Raw genomic sequence first — 15119 nt, forward strand, 5'->3', positions numbered from 1 at the left:
CCAAGACACCACTTATGAACCTCAGCATCTCCTAACCTGTAGAAAACTGACCCCAGATCCTATGTTAATTTTTTTGTTGTTTTAAAAAAATGCACTTTGTCACAAGGCTAGAGGAGTATGTTTTCCCCTTCTGCAAAAGAAAGGTCAAAAGACTTTTAAAGAGCCCAATTCATGTCTTGAAACATAAATAGCAGCTCATAATAAAATCAGGTCAAACACCAAGAACTTGGAACATGTTAATGTCTTCAGAAGGAGATTCAATTTCCAAGCAATGTCTAATAAGACAGAACCAAACAGAACATTTATGATCTCATTAACATCTTTTCCTCTAGTGGCCCCTTCTTTTCTTCAGCATTCTCCAGCTGAAAAGATTTGTGGTTTCATATATAGCAAAAAGATTAAAGAGAATTCAAGAAAGAATCTGAATTATTTTCTCCCTTTTTATAAAATTAGAATTAGGCTTTGGCATAACACTAAGAATAGATGATGAACAAAAAGACAAATACAATGAAGATCAGTTCACCATGTCTGAAAGCATCCATTCATAACTTTAGACAACAGTGGTTGCAGAATGCATGCACAGACCAACCCTCCTATAACCATTCAAACACCAAATAAAATCAGTTATTTGCTAGGTACAAAAAAAGTTGAAAAGTACACTTTCTCAAATATTTGTAGAGATAAAGTTGTCAGAAAATTACAGGAGATGAAATACGGGTTTCACAAGCATTTACAGCAAATCTCTGCACTATCACATCACCAAACATGATAAGTTTGATCCAAATGAGACTCAGGTACATGCTGAAATTTTATCAAGTGTGGCATAACACAATACCAGACTGGTATTGGTGGTAGGGAAGTGCATTAGTCTAAATCAGTATAAAATCACAGTGGTCTAAATAATTATGTGCAGTGCAAAATTAGTCATGCTGCTACGTGGTAAATGTTTAGATTTTGATTTTATTAAAGCAAACAGAATAATTTAAGAGATTGATACTTTACATATGACCACTGTACTTTTGACCCAGTATTGGGAGTCCTAAAGTCCTGCTTGTGGCATCACTGAACCAGTGCTCTAACTTTGTAACTTCAAGTTTGGACGCACATTATTACATACTCTTCACACCAATTTACATGGCTTTCTGTGCTATTGCTCCTTCCTCCTTTCAATAAGAAGAAACTCAAATGCATTGTGTGTTACAGCACTCCTTAAACCTGGTATTGATTGATGCTGAATGCCTGAAAAAGGGACAGGCTGACAGATACTGTCACCTAAACTGCAACATCGTTATGGTAGGTCCCAAAAAAGTTATCTAGAAGATCTGCCAACCACTATCACCTAGCAGTAGGCCATGCAAATAGTGCAGGTGAAGAAACAAATATTCTCCTCAATTGTAGAAGGAAAGAGGGATCCAAGATCTCTGATCTCAGGAGCAATGGAAGGGAAGGAGGAGCTCACTGAGCCCAGGCTGTACACGGTACAGCAGCTGCTGAGATGCGACAGGCACAAAGAGGACTCTGGCCCCATTGCTGCTCCCCACAGCGTCACTGACCCAGACAGCCAAGGTCAATACGCAACTTAATCAAAGATCTCTCCTTCTGAGATGGATATAAACACCCAGTTTTGCATTTCTACAACAGGAGAAATTGCACATTGCAACCTATAAATACGAGTCAATCTTGGGTTGAAAAATAAGTCATTACAAACTCTGCTTTACCTGCAGCCTCACTGTCCAACAATCAAAAGGATTACAAGTGCATAAGATTCAATCTTAGTAAGATCCTTTTTGTGTCCTCTCTCATACCACTTGTTCAGCGAGACCCAAAGCAGCCTCTGCATCCCCTGCTTAGGTACAAATTGAACCTGCTTAACTTCTCAAATAGAACAGGAAAAAAAAAATTTGAAGGAAAAAAATGCTTACGTTTTGGTCAAACAAGCAAAAGAAAGAATAAAACCATCTTTCATACTCACCACACCACCTCTTTTCAACTAAGCCTTACAAGGCACTTGCCAGTAAGCACAGGCAGTCAGAAGGAAATCAAGTGTCTGGTAAGAGTGAATTGGGAGGACGTGGAAGGGCAGAATCCCATTTGTGTTTGTCCTCCTCTGATGTTCACAGAATTTTGCAGGGTGAGCCTTAAAACACTCATACATCTCTGTAGCACAATGAAAAGATTGTTCTTGAGGAAAGGTACTATGAAAAAGCTTTTGGCAACCAGTATTGCAATTTTCAACAATAACACTGGGAGTCAAAGGGGGTGGTATTTCAAAATACTCCTGGGGGAAAACAGCATTTCCCTGATACAAAGTGATTTCCTCTACCAAAAAACCCACAAAAGCTGCTCACACAACAGTAGCACTAACCATACTGGAGGGAAAGAAAGAAAGACAGACATCCCCTAAGACATTTAGCTACAGAAACTACTGAGCAACCTAAACATAGATCCCACTAGAGGCTCCCACTACATTTTTATCTTCTGCACGTTTTCCGGAAGGAAGACTTGACAGAAATCTATACAGAACAAGCAATTACATGAACTAACAAGGTCTTGGTACCTTCAAATCTCTCTCAGATTTGATATATAAAACCACATACACCGCAGCTGAAGTTCCTCCCATGAAATTGCAGTCATCACGCAGCTTCTCCGGCAGCTTAGAACATCCTTGTGCGTGCTACATACAGCTCTCACCACTGCTGCGCCTCCACCTCACCTACTCATTAGTCTGCTTTTACAAGACCTGTTGGACGCTTTTAGACACACAAGGGGCTAAACTAAAACCCAGCAAAATTCAAAATATTTAGGAAGTTCGGGAGAAGAAAGAAGCATTAAGGAAAAAAGCAAACTGGAAGAACACATGGAACATGACCACCCCAGCTGGTTTCCATAGTGAACCAAAAACTTTGAGGGCAGCCTTGCCTCAAAGCTGTTACGGGAAATGCAGAGCACAGCAACTGCAATCTCAGCAGTGACTGCCATGCAGCAGACACCCGAGCTAGCGCTGAGCTGAAGAGCACTATCCATGCATGTGCTAGAACTAGACAAAAACTACAAGTGACAATGCGAGGCGAGTTGGCTGGCTCTCACAGAGCGCAGCGCCAGCAAAGACACCCTCTGAAGTGGAGCCAGGCAGTACTTCACACTTAACTTCTGAACACAATTCTTTCTGAGGATGTCTTGAGAGCCTGCACCAGATATTAATCCAGATTTAAAGGAATGCTTTAAAATACATGTTAATGGCCTTAGATTTGATAATTTCTATGCATTCTGTTTGATTCCTTTTGCAGTTTTATAGACCTTCTCATTCTCTACTGCTATAGGTCAAGAAGCACAATAGCTCACTAAAACAGAGTTATCTCCAGCAGGCAATTAAAATCCAAGGCAATCTATTCCACTATTACTCTAATTTGCAGCATGCCAGGTACTATGCTCGTACCACTGATCTTCTGACCTTTGAGCTAAAACTGCTGGACTAATGCCAGAACCAGAAAGGCAACTGCCTCATTAGCCCAACACTGTCCCTAGGCTTGAAGAGAAAGGCTGTTAGCTCACATGCAATGCCATGATACTGCTATTAAATGCTGTACACACGCAACTACAAACTCAGCAGAGTGTTACACTGTGCCATGTAGGCACTGAGACCTAACACTTTAATAATAAATAAGTCCATGGCACAGGTCTGAGCATCAATCCATAACTCTCGTGGTTTTGTTCAAGCTTACTAAGGGCCATGGATGTGCATCAGATCCCATGAGGCCAGGGACTGTTCCCAGCAAACAGCTGGAGTTTGAGCTGAGCAGAGCCACTCCTGGGAGTAAAAAGCAGGGTTCAGACAAGTGCAGATGCAGTCTCTGCCTTCCTCTAAGCTGGCTCAAGAGTCTCCAGCACAGCTTTACAGCTAGTTATAAATAAATTTGTCCACAGAAGGATGAAATCTAAAGCCCAAGGCAGCTTCTCTTCTGAAGACTACTGCAGATTTCTCATGTGTGTGTTAAGACACCTTGCTCAAGGGCACCTGCATTTCTTTACCTCACAAAGACAATGAGGCAAACTAATGAACGAATACAAGGCACTGATACTACGGTAATGTCACATCAAAACACAATCTCATTAGTATCCATAAATAAATGGAGCGCACGCAATGCAGAGCAGCACCACTGTCATGCAACTACATTGCACCACATCAGTTCTCTAGGCGATTCTGTATTTTGCCTAAGATGTCCAGTTAGGGCTTTGGCCCTTTCCAGTCCATGAAAATACAGACACAAGTACGAAATACCAATCAATTGTCAATATTGTAATTATCCTGCCTGATTCATTTACATTTCTTTTCAATCAAGACAGATAGCACAGTCTAAAACTAAATGATGTGGAGGAGTGAGATATAAGGAAATCAAACTTCATCCCGAAAGTAATTGCTTCTGCCCCTAGTAGAAACCACTTACAGAACCTTCCCCACACAAATCCCTTCTTTCCTAGATGCAAAAAAGGAGCTGATCAGATGATACTAACCTTACCAGAAGCAACAGCTTGCTCCTCACATGTAATCATGAGACTGGACAAGTCACTTGTGCTCACAAGACAACCCAAGGCCCCGAGAAGAGAGGATGCTCAAATCTGTTTGTTGCTATTAAAACAGCCCTTCCCCTTGCAGCCAAGTCTCTGAGCATCCAGTGTCTCAGAAGAGGTGACCGAGACCAGATGATGCATTCCCAAGGGACAGCTGCATGCTGTAAGCCCTTCTCAATTATCCTTCTTGTGGGGCAGTCAAGCAACTTTTCAGTACAACCATTCAGTGAGGTGATGACAATAGCTCAAGCTCAGAAGCAGTTTCATTAGCACTGCATATGTTCATCTTAATGACATTCAGCACTAATTAACATCATTATAAACTGAACAGCGGCGGCACTTCAATAGTATCCTATGTCTTCAGTTCAAAATTTTGAGCTCAGGGATAATAAAACACCCTGACTTGCAACTGAGGGTGCCAGTATTCAAGCACCTACCCTGCTTGAAGCTGCAAGGCATTTAAAGAGCTTTTGGCATCTCAGCTAAGCACTAAGGTGATAACAAAGAGAGGTTACAGCAAACAAGATAGCTACTGCTACTAACATTTTTAAACCAACAGAACAGACACTCAGCAGTAATATTCAAAATAAAAAAAAAAATCACCACCTTCAGAAAAACTTTTTCTACCTGGCAAAACAGCCTTGAACACCTGACAAAAGAGGTTTTTGTACACCCTTCATCAGCAACTGGAAAATACTGTAATGGATAAACCAACTACTATTTAGGGGTATTTTGCATTATATGACACATACCATTACTTCATTGTCATTAATACTACTCAACAGTAACATTTTATTACTTTACTTGTGAACACGTAACACCCACATACTGCTGCAGAGCGGAGTTTTATTGCAACCTGTAAAATGCCACTGAAATAGAGAGCACTGTAACAAGTCCTCTTCTTTCCCCATGTAAAAATGTGAACGTGAAAAACCACACAAGCACGTTTATATAATCCTTACCTCACTCCTCTGTTGCAAAGAATAAAGTTCTAATTTGTAGCTAAGTTTCAAGAAAGCATTAGTTTAGTTCTGTTTTCTGACAATACCTGGGAAAAAAAAGCTAAGCACTCTGGAGGAAAGCAGGATCCAAGCTTAAGAAATTTGTCAGAATTTTAAGCATTAAGCTTCATTTTTATTAAACTGTGCTGATTCTTCTCCCACCTCCCTTCAAACATATCATCTCTTCTGTCACTTTTAAAGCTAGGAAATGAGCCACCTCTGGACCCCTCTCTTACAAATTATAACACTTAGGAAAATGAGGGAGAAGAAGGGAGAGGCACAAACAGATGCTATGATTCACTTGTTCATATAGTTTTAGCTACAGTATTTAAACATAAGTCAAAAAATTACTTTTTCAGTACTGTTCTCTACCAAAAAGCATTAGCCATGCTAACTATGGATGTTTCTGGATCGCTTTTATCCTCTCCAGCTTCCCTGATGTTCACAACACTGCCTTCCAATATGTTCCAAACAACTAAGCCATCAAAGCATTACTTGATTTTAAATCTGTCCACTAGCTCTACATTTCACCTACCACTTCAAGTTTGACCCTTGTTAATTCTAATTACTTCTTCCTATTACTCGTAACTGAAAGATTAAATGAGGATTTTATCTAAGAATTCCTTCAACTGCTCCTTAACTGTCAGACTTGTATCAGTTTGTGATGTCTGTTTGGCCCTAAGTCACTTAAAGCCCTGCTTCAAGAACATAAAGACACTTGTCACCTAAAGTTAGACTGCATCATAATTGGGAATATTTGATGACTACTATCAATTGCTTTGTGGGTTTTTTAAAGCAAAGTGCAGGTTTATATACAAAATATAAGGAACAGTTAAGCTCTCTTCCCTCACCCAGCACTACAGACTTTTTTTTTTTTACCTCTGGGCACTCCACGCTTCTCAAGAGGCAATGTTTACCTTGCCTATAATTATTTTTCATGTAGCCAGCTCCACACAACTATAATTAAAGGAAGTGAAATGACTGCTTTCCCGTGCCCCTCTTTTCACAACTGATGTCTCGGTTAAAAAGCACATTCACAATATGTGCCTTCTTGCCCTTGGCAGGCACAAAGTTGTTGGCAGTTTGAGGCAAGTCATTACATTTAACATGCACAAACAAAAAGACACTTCAACAATGCAAGAATGGAAAACCTCAATTCAGTTGCTCAGGTATGTAAAGTACCAACTTATATTCTAAAAAATTATATTTAATGATGTCAACGATCAGTAGATAATGAGTAACTTCTGCTAAAATAACAATGATGAGCACCCTTTGCAACATTTAATTACTGCTTATTATCACACCTTTGTTTTACAGGAGATGTGCTTTAAATTACCAACAAATTTGAAAGTCTTTACTGCATCAACACTACATACACGAGTGATTAAATCTAGAATACACAGTGTATTATTGCATGTTCACACCCAATCCCAGAACTGTTGTTTGGAGACAGAATAATCTGTCCCTATTCTTAACTGTTATCTAGCATATCAGTTAACCTTAAAAAATTTCCAGCTGAAAACAAAAGTACAACAGTACAAGATTAAAAAAAAAGTCCTGATGATTTTAGCATACGATAAAAAACCGTGTGAAGTTGTGCAGATCTTCTGGCTTTACCTAGATAGGGAGGTAATTGTATAATAAGGCAAGAATTAACTTAAGGCTCTCAAATTACTCCACAGTGCATCACAGTTCAAATAGCAGAGTGGAAGTGTCTGTGGCCGGTAGTTCTCCAGGCTACCACAACCACTCGTGTCACTGTACAAGCAAGCACCAAAAACCCGCAGATCTCAGTTTTTAAAAAAGCCTTTTCCATTTGAAACTGTTTTACAATGACATGGTTTACATGATATTAGCATTTTCCTTTTGTTTATTCTAACAGAGGCATCCCAGCCAAGATTCTCCTAGCACCTCTGTATGGCAATGCAATACAGAACTAGGTCTAGGAACTGGCAGAGCTATGTCAAGTACGAGTCAGTGAGTACCCTGCTAGACAGTGCAGGAGTCAGGGATGGGGAGGCAAACACAACTCGAACTTACTTTCTGTCAATACTTCCCTCTTCAAAGACTGCAAAAGAAGGGAAAGAGTCAAGGAAAAAAAACATAATCCAAAGAAAGGATAAACTATATTAACAGCTTTTACAGAAGTATCTCCTTTTCTCTTCACTTCTAAATGTTTTCTTCAGCAAAAGCTGTGGGAAAACATCGTGTTTCACTCCTTCTTCCAGCTGCTGTATGATCAATACAGCGCAGTCCATTCAACTATTTTATTCTAATTCATACAATAAGCTGTTAAATACATTTGGAAAGTAAATAATCAGTGCCAGTATCACAACATTCATGAAGGTATATTTATTTTCAAGGCATGAAAATGCTAAACCATAACTTTCTTCTGCACAATTACGCAGTTCTTCAGCATGGACTGAAAGCATAAAATCCTATTTCAGCCCTTACAATTTGAAAGAAAAACACTCCTAGAAATATCAACTGCATACAGTAGAAGGAGGGAAGGCCCTCTAGGATTTATTTGCTGAGGTCTAATATTGTCTTCTATTTGATACATGCAAAAATATTCCAAAAATAGTATCAGACATTTTAGCTTTTAAAAATGAAAAAAAAAAAAAAAAATAGATTGGCAATTCAGAAAGTGAGGAGAGAAGCCTTGTCCCCAAAACCAAAAAGATCTTTAAACAGTTCAGAGGTAAGAACTGCAATGACTTTTATATAGCACTAACACATTTAAGCCTGCAGTCTGAGTATCATCACCCATTGTCTTCTTTAATTTTTAAACAGGCAGACAAAGTTATGTTACACTTCAGAAACGTAAAAAAGAAGGAAAGTCTGATCTTTGCCACAGCTTCTTCAGCAAAAGCAAATTTGTGCCGTGGCCCTGCCGAAAGGCAAACGTTCAAGGTGTGCATATTTCTGCTTGCACGAGTCTCCTGAGGAAGGACAAACAAACAGGTGCACACACAACCCCCTGCCCCCTTGCGTGCCGGAGGTAAAGGAAAGGGGGCTCCCGTCACAGGTTTGCAACCTGAGAGCCACCAGCAGCGCTGCTGCTACCCTGCAAGAGACACGAAACGGGCTGGACACCAAAGGAAAAATGATTCACCTTAGTTAAAACAAAAGAAAAAGCTTCCCAGGAGGGTGGGTTTGCTTTTTTGAAGTTGTTTAAGCCGTACCTACAACGGCCCTTTGAGGAGCCCTCCAGCCATCACCAGGCAGCGGAGCCCACGGAGGTTTAACCCAGGAGTCCAACCTCCCCCCGCAGCTCATGGCTTTGTCCTGTCAAGCTTTAATTCTCCAATGATGGACATTCACCAGTCACTCTGGGGTGGTCTGTTAAGGGCTTTGTCATCCTCAGAATGATTTATTTTAATTTCTATAGGTTTTCTGGTGTGCATAAACTGGAATTCTTCTAGAAGAAGCTAAGCTAAAAAAAAATCCTTGCCCAGGGGTTCACCAAATGTGACCCAGCCCTTAATGGTCACAGTTCCAAGCCAACAAACCACATCAGTGTCGGCAACATTCAATTCAGGAGACCAGATTAAGTTCTGTCTGATGTAAAATTACTCAAATGCAGAAAGTTTTGATCTGGGAGACTTGATGCCCCCACCTTCAGCCAGAGACCCACATCTACTCTGCCAAATTATTTGCTATAGTAAGACCGAGTGACAAAACCATGCCTATAAACAGCAGTTTTGAAATCAAATGAAAGTACTCTTCTTGAAACAAAACCAAAGAAAATTAAAAAGTTAAAAACCAGGCAATAACCTCCCCCATAAACACCAATAATCACAGATCTGCATTAAATACTTCCAATGACAGTGTGAGTTCATTTTAAGTGAGTAAGACCTTACAGTAAAAACAGTACCTTATAATAAAAACAATGCAACAATAAAATTGCAATCATTTGAAAAAGTTCCAAGAACAATGTAAAAATGCTCTTGAGGCTAAGCTGTGGTGTTCAGTTGCTGGTTGGGGTCAAACCACGACAGCAACCTTTGGTCAATTATATCAAAGCACATATTAAAAGTGTCTGTAAGTTCTTAGAGAGAGCTGTCTGTATGACCACCAACAAGAAAACCTAAGATATGTATCAAAGTTGCTGATGTGAATTAGCACACAAAGTTCTGCCACCACAGCAATCATTTTACAGATATTATCTGCCACTCTTAAAAAAAGTTCTGCATTAATCCTATTTCACATCACATCAGCATACAATAAGCCTGTCATTATTTATTCAGAAGTCAAAAGACAATTGATTTAGCTGATGGTGCTGTAAAACGTATCACGACTCGAGAAACTCTGAGAACAGAGCCATGCTCCAAAAGCAGCCCTTGGCACCTCCTGGCACCCCACCCATCCACTCCAGAGAAGGCAGCAAGGCAGCCTACTGAGCAAAGGAAGATGCTTGGCAATTTCCCCCGCCCAGAAAAGTAAACCTTAAAATCCATAAAACAATCCAGCCAAGTACATTAAACATAACTAAGCCTCACTCTGCAGGCAGACCCAAAAGGCAACTTTTCTCCAAGTTATGCTCAACTTCTGACCCATACCTCCTGGCAGTCTTGTTTCCTGATGATTTTGGCTACTTGAGTTTTTTAATCCACTATAACATCCCCAGCTGGGAAAAACATTATATATTTTAGGGTTAACTGAAGAAGCCTTCACTAAATTAAAAGTCTGTGTTAAAGCACAAGGTCAAAGACAACACACTCTCACAGCTGCAGAAATAAAGTAACAATCAGTGTCTCTGAGTTTTATGTGAGTATTTTGAGGTATAAATCCTGTTACCTCAAAAGGTAAATAAAAACACCAAATTTAAACACCCCCAAAGGTATTTGAGCATTGAAGGTAAACCAGATGGATTAATGAAGAACAATTCAACTTTAAACCAACTATATGATACATGTCAGTAGCTTCTCTAAGTTTTGAAAATTTATAAACTAAAACTTGGTCTTCAAAAATCATTTCACTAACCTCTACAATCCATCTGAAGAAAGCACTCTTCCCATTCTACAGAGCCTAAGACCAAAAGTAAATGAGGATTAAAAACATCAACAAAAAATTCCAAGTGCCTCTCAGGCCTAGGCATGAACCACTCGTCCCAGTAACAACTCTCCCTTCTCTATGATGCACTTTTAGATAAGTTGTTCTACACAGCCACGCATTTTTCAGGAACTCGATCTCTCTTGAAAAGAGACATGCATGCAGTATGCAGGGAACAAGAGCAGTGAGTACTGCACTGCAGCAGGATCCAGCAGGAGCTGAAGCAGTAGGAAGACAGCTTTGCAGGACTTCAACCACTACTCGGTCAGCAATCATACAATTCAACAGCTATCAAGATTATGAAGAGAGCTCTGTCTCTGCATTCAAAGGAAGTGCTCTTTAAAACGTGCTTCCAAAAAGAAAACAAAGACTTGTAAATGCTCAGCCCCACTTAACATAAAGGACATGTGGCAGACTGTAAATCAACTCACCCAGTAAACTGGTGCCACAGAATTCTATATTACAGAGACTGAGACAATGACATAATTTAGCTTTACATATGCAAAAAAGACATCTAAAACCATTTTATCTGCTGATTCGTATTCAAAAATACAGTTAAGAAAACCAAACAGTTCTAGACTGTGCAAATCCTAATGGGTTTCTCAAAGTTCAGAGTGCAAATCTACTATCAAAGCTAACACCAAAACTGCTACAGACTGTGTCAGCCTTGTGCTGCCAGCTGCATAAGAACTAAAAATCAAAAATTACTGTTATTCAACCTCACCAATGACCATTATCTGTAAGTTTACAATCAAGCCTTAGGTTCACCATTGCTGGTAAGCCTGCACCCTCAAAAAACATTAACTGCCTTTAATTAGAGAATACCTGAAGTCTCATAGAGTCATCAAACCCCACTCTATCAATCTCCAGCTTGAGAGTCCTCATTTAAACATTATACCAAACTCTTCTGAAATATAAAGCTTAAGACTATTTAAAAGCTGCAATTTCGAGAGAAATACTTGAAATCAAGTCACTGAAGTCAAATCTCCCTGGAAACATAAAACACAGAACAACGCAACTTTTGTTCACTCACAGAAAGATACTGAACATATGATTAATTTTACACGCCAAATGAACAAATCCCTCACCTAGCAGTTCTAAAAATTACCTATTTACACTGATAAAAGAAATAACTGCACTTACTATTGCTGCATTCATGTCGTAACTTATTAACAAATGGCTTTTGAATAATGAATAAAAATCTAAAATACAGATAAAGAAGTAAACAGAGCAAAGATATAAAAAAATTAAGATCATTAAATCATGTCTTATTGACTTCTTAAATATCTAAATTAAAGAGCGGGGGAGAAATAAAAGGAATCTGCCTGAAGCCAAGAAAGCCAAGGAAACAACAGATCAAATCTGTTTGCCAAACAGACAACACTTAAGGTCAATGAGAATAAATTTCAACCTCTGGAAACGTCATCATTAAGGAAACCAACTTGTGTGACTGAAATTTTGATGAAGGTAGAAGCTCTGCTTCTTTACCCCAGTAGGGCATCCAGGATTTCTAACCAGTAGCTGTAAGAACTCAATAGCTTGCAGCAAACCCCTTACTGAAGGGATTAAACTACTGATATGGAGAAAACTGTTCCTTTTTCTTCTCTACAATAGACATGCTACAGGACAAAAAGCCGGGAATAGAAAAGAAATTCAACTGGGCCTCAACCCATTCTCTTACTAGCCTACCTCACATTTTCCCAATATACTTCTAAAATTATGCTCATGACCTTACTGAAATTCAAAATAATCAGTTGGAACATTTTACGTTCTGACTGATTATATTGTAAGTTTTGTTCTCCTATCTTAGAAATAAAAAAATGCCTCCATAGTAGCAAAATTAATAGTCCTGAAATAGGCATTTTAAAGGATATATTTGAGACAGATTTATAAAACGGAGAAGACAGTAAGAGTTACACAAGAACAAAATGCTCCCAAATGCTTATAAGCATGATGGGAAAAAAAAAAAACTCCTTGAAAAGCTGCAACAGGGTGAAGAGGCCGCATTTGGACATAGTTTTTAAAACAACAGCTATCCAAAAGTTAATCCCAAACCTTAAAATGACATTTCAGGTAAACGTGAGAGGGGAAAAAAATAAAACCTCTTCGAGCACAGAACCAGTGATGCATGACTGAAATTACAGTAATACCTTTTATTATAATTTATGAATTGCATGTCCCCATATTAAGTCTTCACTCCTAGCTACAGCTCCACCCTTTCACAGGTCTGTGTCAGTGCCTGCCTCTACACCTGCTAGTCCTTTTCATCAAGCAAATTTCTGCAGCCCCACAATAGTCAGAGCTGACATCCCATTTTGCTTCTGACTTCATGATCTAAGAGATTTTATGAACCACAACTGAGAGCTAAGTACGCCTATCCCAAATACCAATGATGAAACTAAGCATTTTATTAGCATCACTAATACCTTCTTAATGCAATGTTGAGCAACTAAGTGAGCATCCTTTAATCAACTGGCCATAAATAAACACTTAAAATGGCAAAAAAAAAAAAAAAAACTCCTGTCCCCAGCTTCCTATCACCAAAATGAGACATAGTATGCACACGAAACATTCAGTCAAGAAAATTCTCTTTTTAGCTTTACCTAAATAGAACCTATGGGGTTGTTTTTTTGAAACCAAGAAAAAATGACTGTCAAGTTCCCACACTGTTTCTACATTAGTAATTGGTACAGCATCTGATGGCCTAAGGCATAAAAGCCTTGACACTGAAATGCAACTTAAGAGATCCCTACGATTACAGTTGCCACAAACTTTTACCTTAATACTTTCACATGTCTCTCCCACCACTTCAGCTGAAGGGGAATGGAGTCTAGCCCAGCAATACGTTCCAATAAATAACAACCAAACTCTCCACCTGAGAGAACACAGATACTTGATACCCAGTTGCAGCAAAAACTCTTTTCCCTTTTACAAAGCTGGTTTATGCCTTAATTTAAAGGAAACGAGTGCTTTATTCCCATAGTTAGAAAAAGAAATAAAAACGATCAATCCAAATCCCATCATGAAAGGGCTGCTTTCTAAAGAAAACACCAACCTTGGTTCATCCACACTGATCTGGAACCGAAAGAAATCCGACACCTCTACTCTGAAGACAAATTTGCATTGTATTACCAACTAGGGCTCCGTGCTCACAGATGCACTTCATTCAGCATGCAGTAACGGGTTCATTAAAGCAGCATCGCTCAAATTTTTTAAAACGATTTTGCAGGCAAAATTTTTAAACACGATTTGGTAAGTAGTATTATCAAAAAAATGCCACTGCTTTATTCTACGGGTTAAAACGTGCCTCCTCAATCTAAAACATACAGATGTTGTGGCCAAGGTTATACAAGGAGATCTTCATTAAGTTGAGCAATTCCCATTTTGCGTCGCTCCTTTACCAGACATGAACGAGTGCATTCCTCATTACATGAACTGAAGCTGCATCACAGCTATCCAGTACAAATAATACAGTTATTTTTAAATATAGCATGAGAACGTTAACATCCGGATTTCATGCAATATAAAACCGGGGAAGAGCAAACTCACTCGGCATAGGAAGGTAATCGCCTTCTCATCTACCTCCCCTTGCTTCTCCACCTCCTCCTTCCCCTTAAGATTCAGTTCAAGGCATTCCCTGTTTTCCCACTTTTCCAGGCTCCCAGTGAAGAAATCAACCATCCGCAAACATTTCGTTCCTCCACCCCGCCTCCTCGTGAGCAGAGCATTCAGAACATCCCCACCGGCACTGCCCCCAAATCACCTAATTGTTATCATTACTACGGTCTCAGCACCGGCTCGGAACAAAACCAGTCCGACTACACCCTCGCTGGCTATAAAAAGTAAAGAAGGAAGGGGGAGGAAAAAAGAGAAAGAAAAAAAAAAAAAAAAAAAAAGAAGCTTAAGTGCAACTTACGGAGGCGAGCAAGAGACAAGTTATCTAGCGAGCCGTGGAGGCGAGCGGCGTGTGCCGCACCGGGCCGCGGGGGAGCGCGTCCCCCGCCGCAGGGCGCCCTCGGCGCGGCCGCCTCCGCACGGACGGGCAGCGCGGGAGCCGCCGCCGCGGAGCGCCGCGGGCCGGGCCGCCGCCGCTCACCGCCGCCTCCGGCCGCGCCGCTCCCGCTCGGGGCCGCCTTTCCTGCGGAGAAAAAAAGACACAAATCCGGAACCTAGCACCCGGCACGGCTCGCTGCAGGGGGGGGACCCGCGCCCGACCCGCCCCGGAGCTGCCGGCGCGGCGGGCTCCCACCGCCCCGGGGGCGCTCGGGGCGGGCGCCCCCCGCCCGGCTCCGGGCGCTGCGGCGGGAGGCAGCTCCAGAAGGCCACTTTCGCCCGGACCCCGCCGCCCTCGCCCCCGCTAGCCCCCGTCGGGCCGGGGGGGCCGCGCAGTCCCGGGGCTGGGGGCCGCTACCCTTCCCCCGCGCGCACGCCCACCCACCCGCACGCCCCTTCGGCCAGCGGCACGGCGGCTCCCCACGGCAGGAAGGAGGGAGG

The 15119-nt window shown here is 40.9% G+C and overlaps 1 protein-coding gene across 9 annotated transcripts in view; it reads right to left on the reverse strand.

The window, feature by feature from the left end:
• SIPA1L1 (signal induced proliferation associated 1 like 1) overlaps positions 1–14641 on the reverse strand; it is a 203853-nt gene extending 189212 nt beyond the window's left edge. For 6 of the 9 annotated variants that reach the window (XM_040066070.2, XM_040066064.2, XM_040066069.2 and 3 more), the window contains exon 1: positions 14542–14641. The gene's annotated coding sequence lies outside the window, so the exon portion shown is untranslated. The remainder of the gene's footprint in view (positions 1–14541) is intronic. The other 3 variants (XM_040066065.1, XM_058420857.1, XM_040066068.1) reach the window with 1 other exon arrangement.
• Between the last annotated feature and the right edge of the window lie 478 nt (positions 14642–15119).

Source organism: Hirundo rustica, chromosome 6 (assembly GCF_015227805.2).
Source record: "Hirundo rustica isolate bHirRus1 chromosome 6, bHirRus1.pri.v3, whole genome shotgun sequence".
Lineage (NCBI taxonomy): Eukaryota > Metazoa > Chordata > Aves > Passeriformes > Hirundinidae > Hirundo > Hirundo rustica.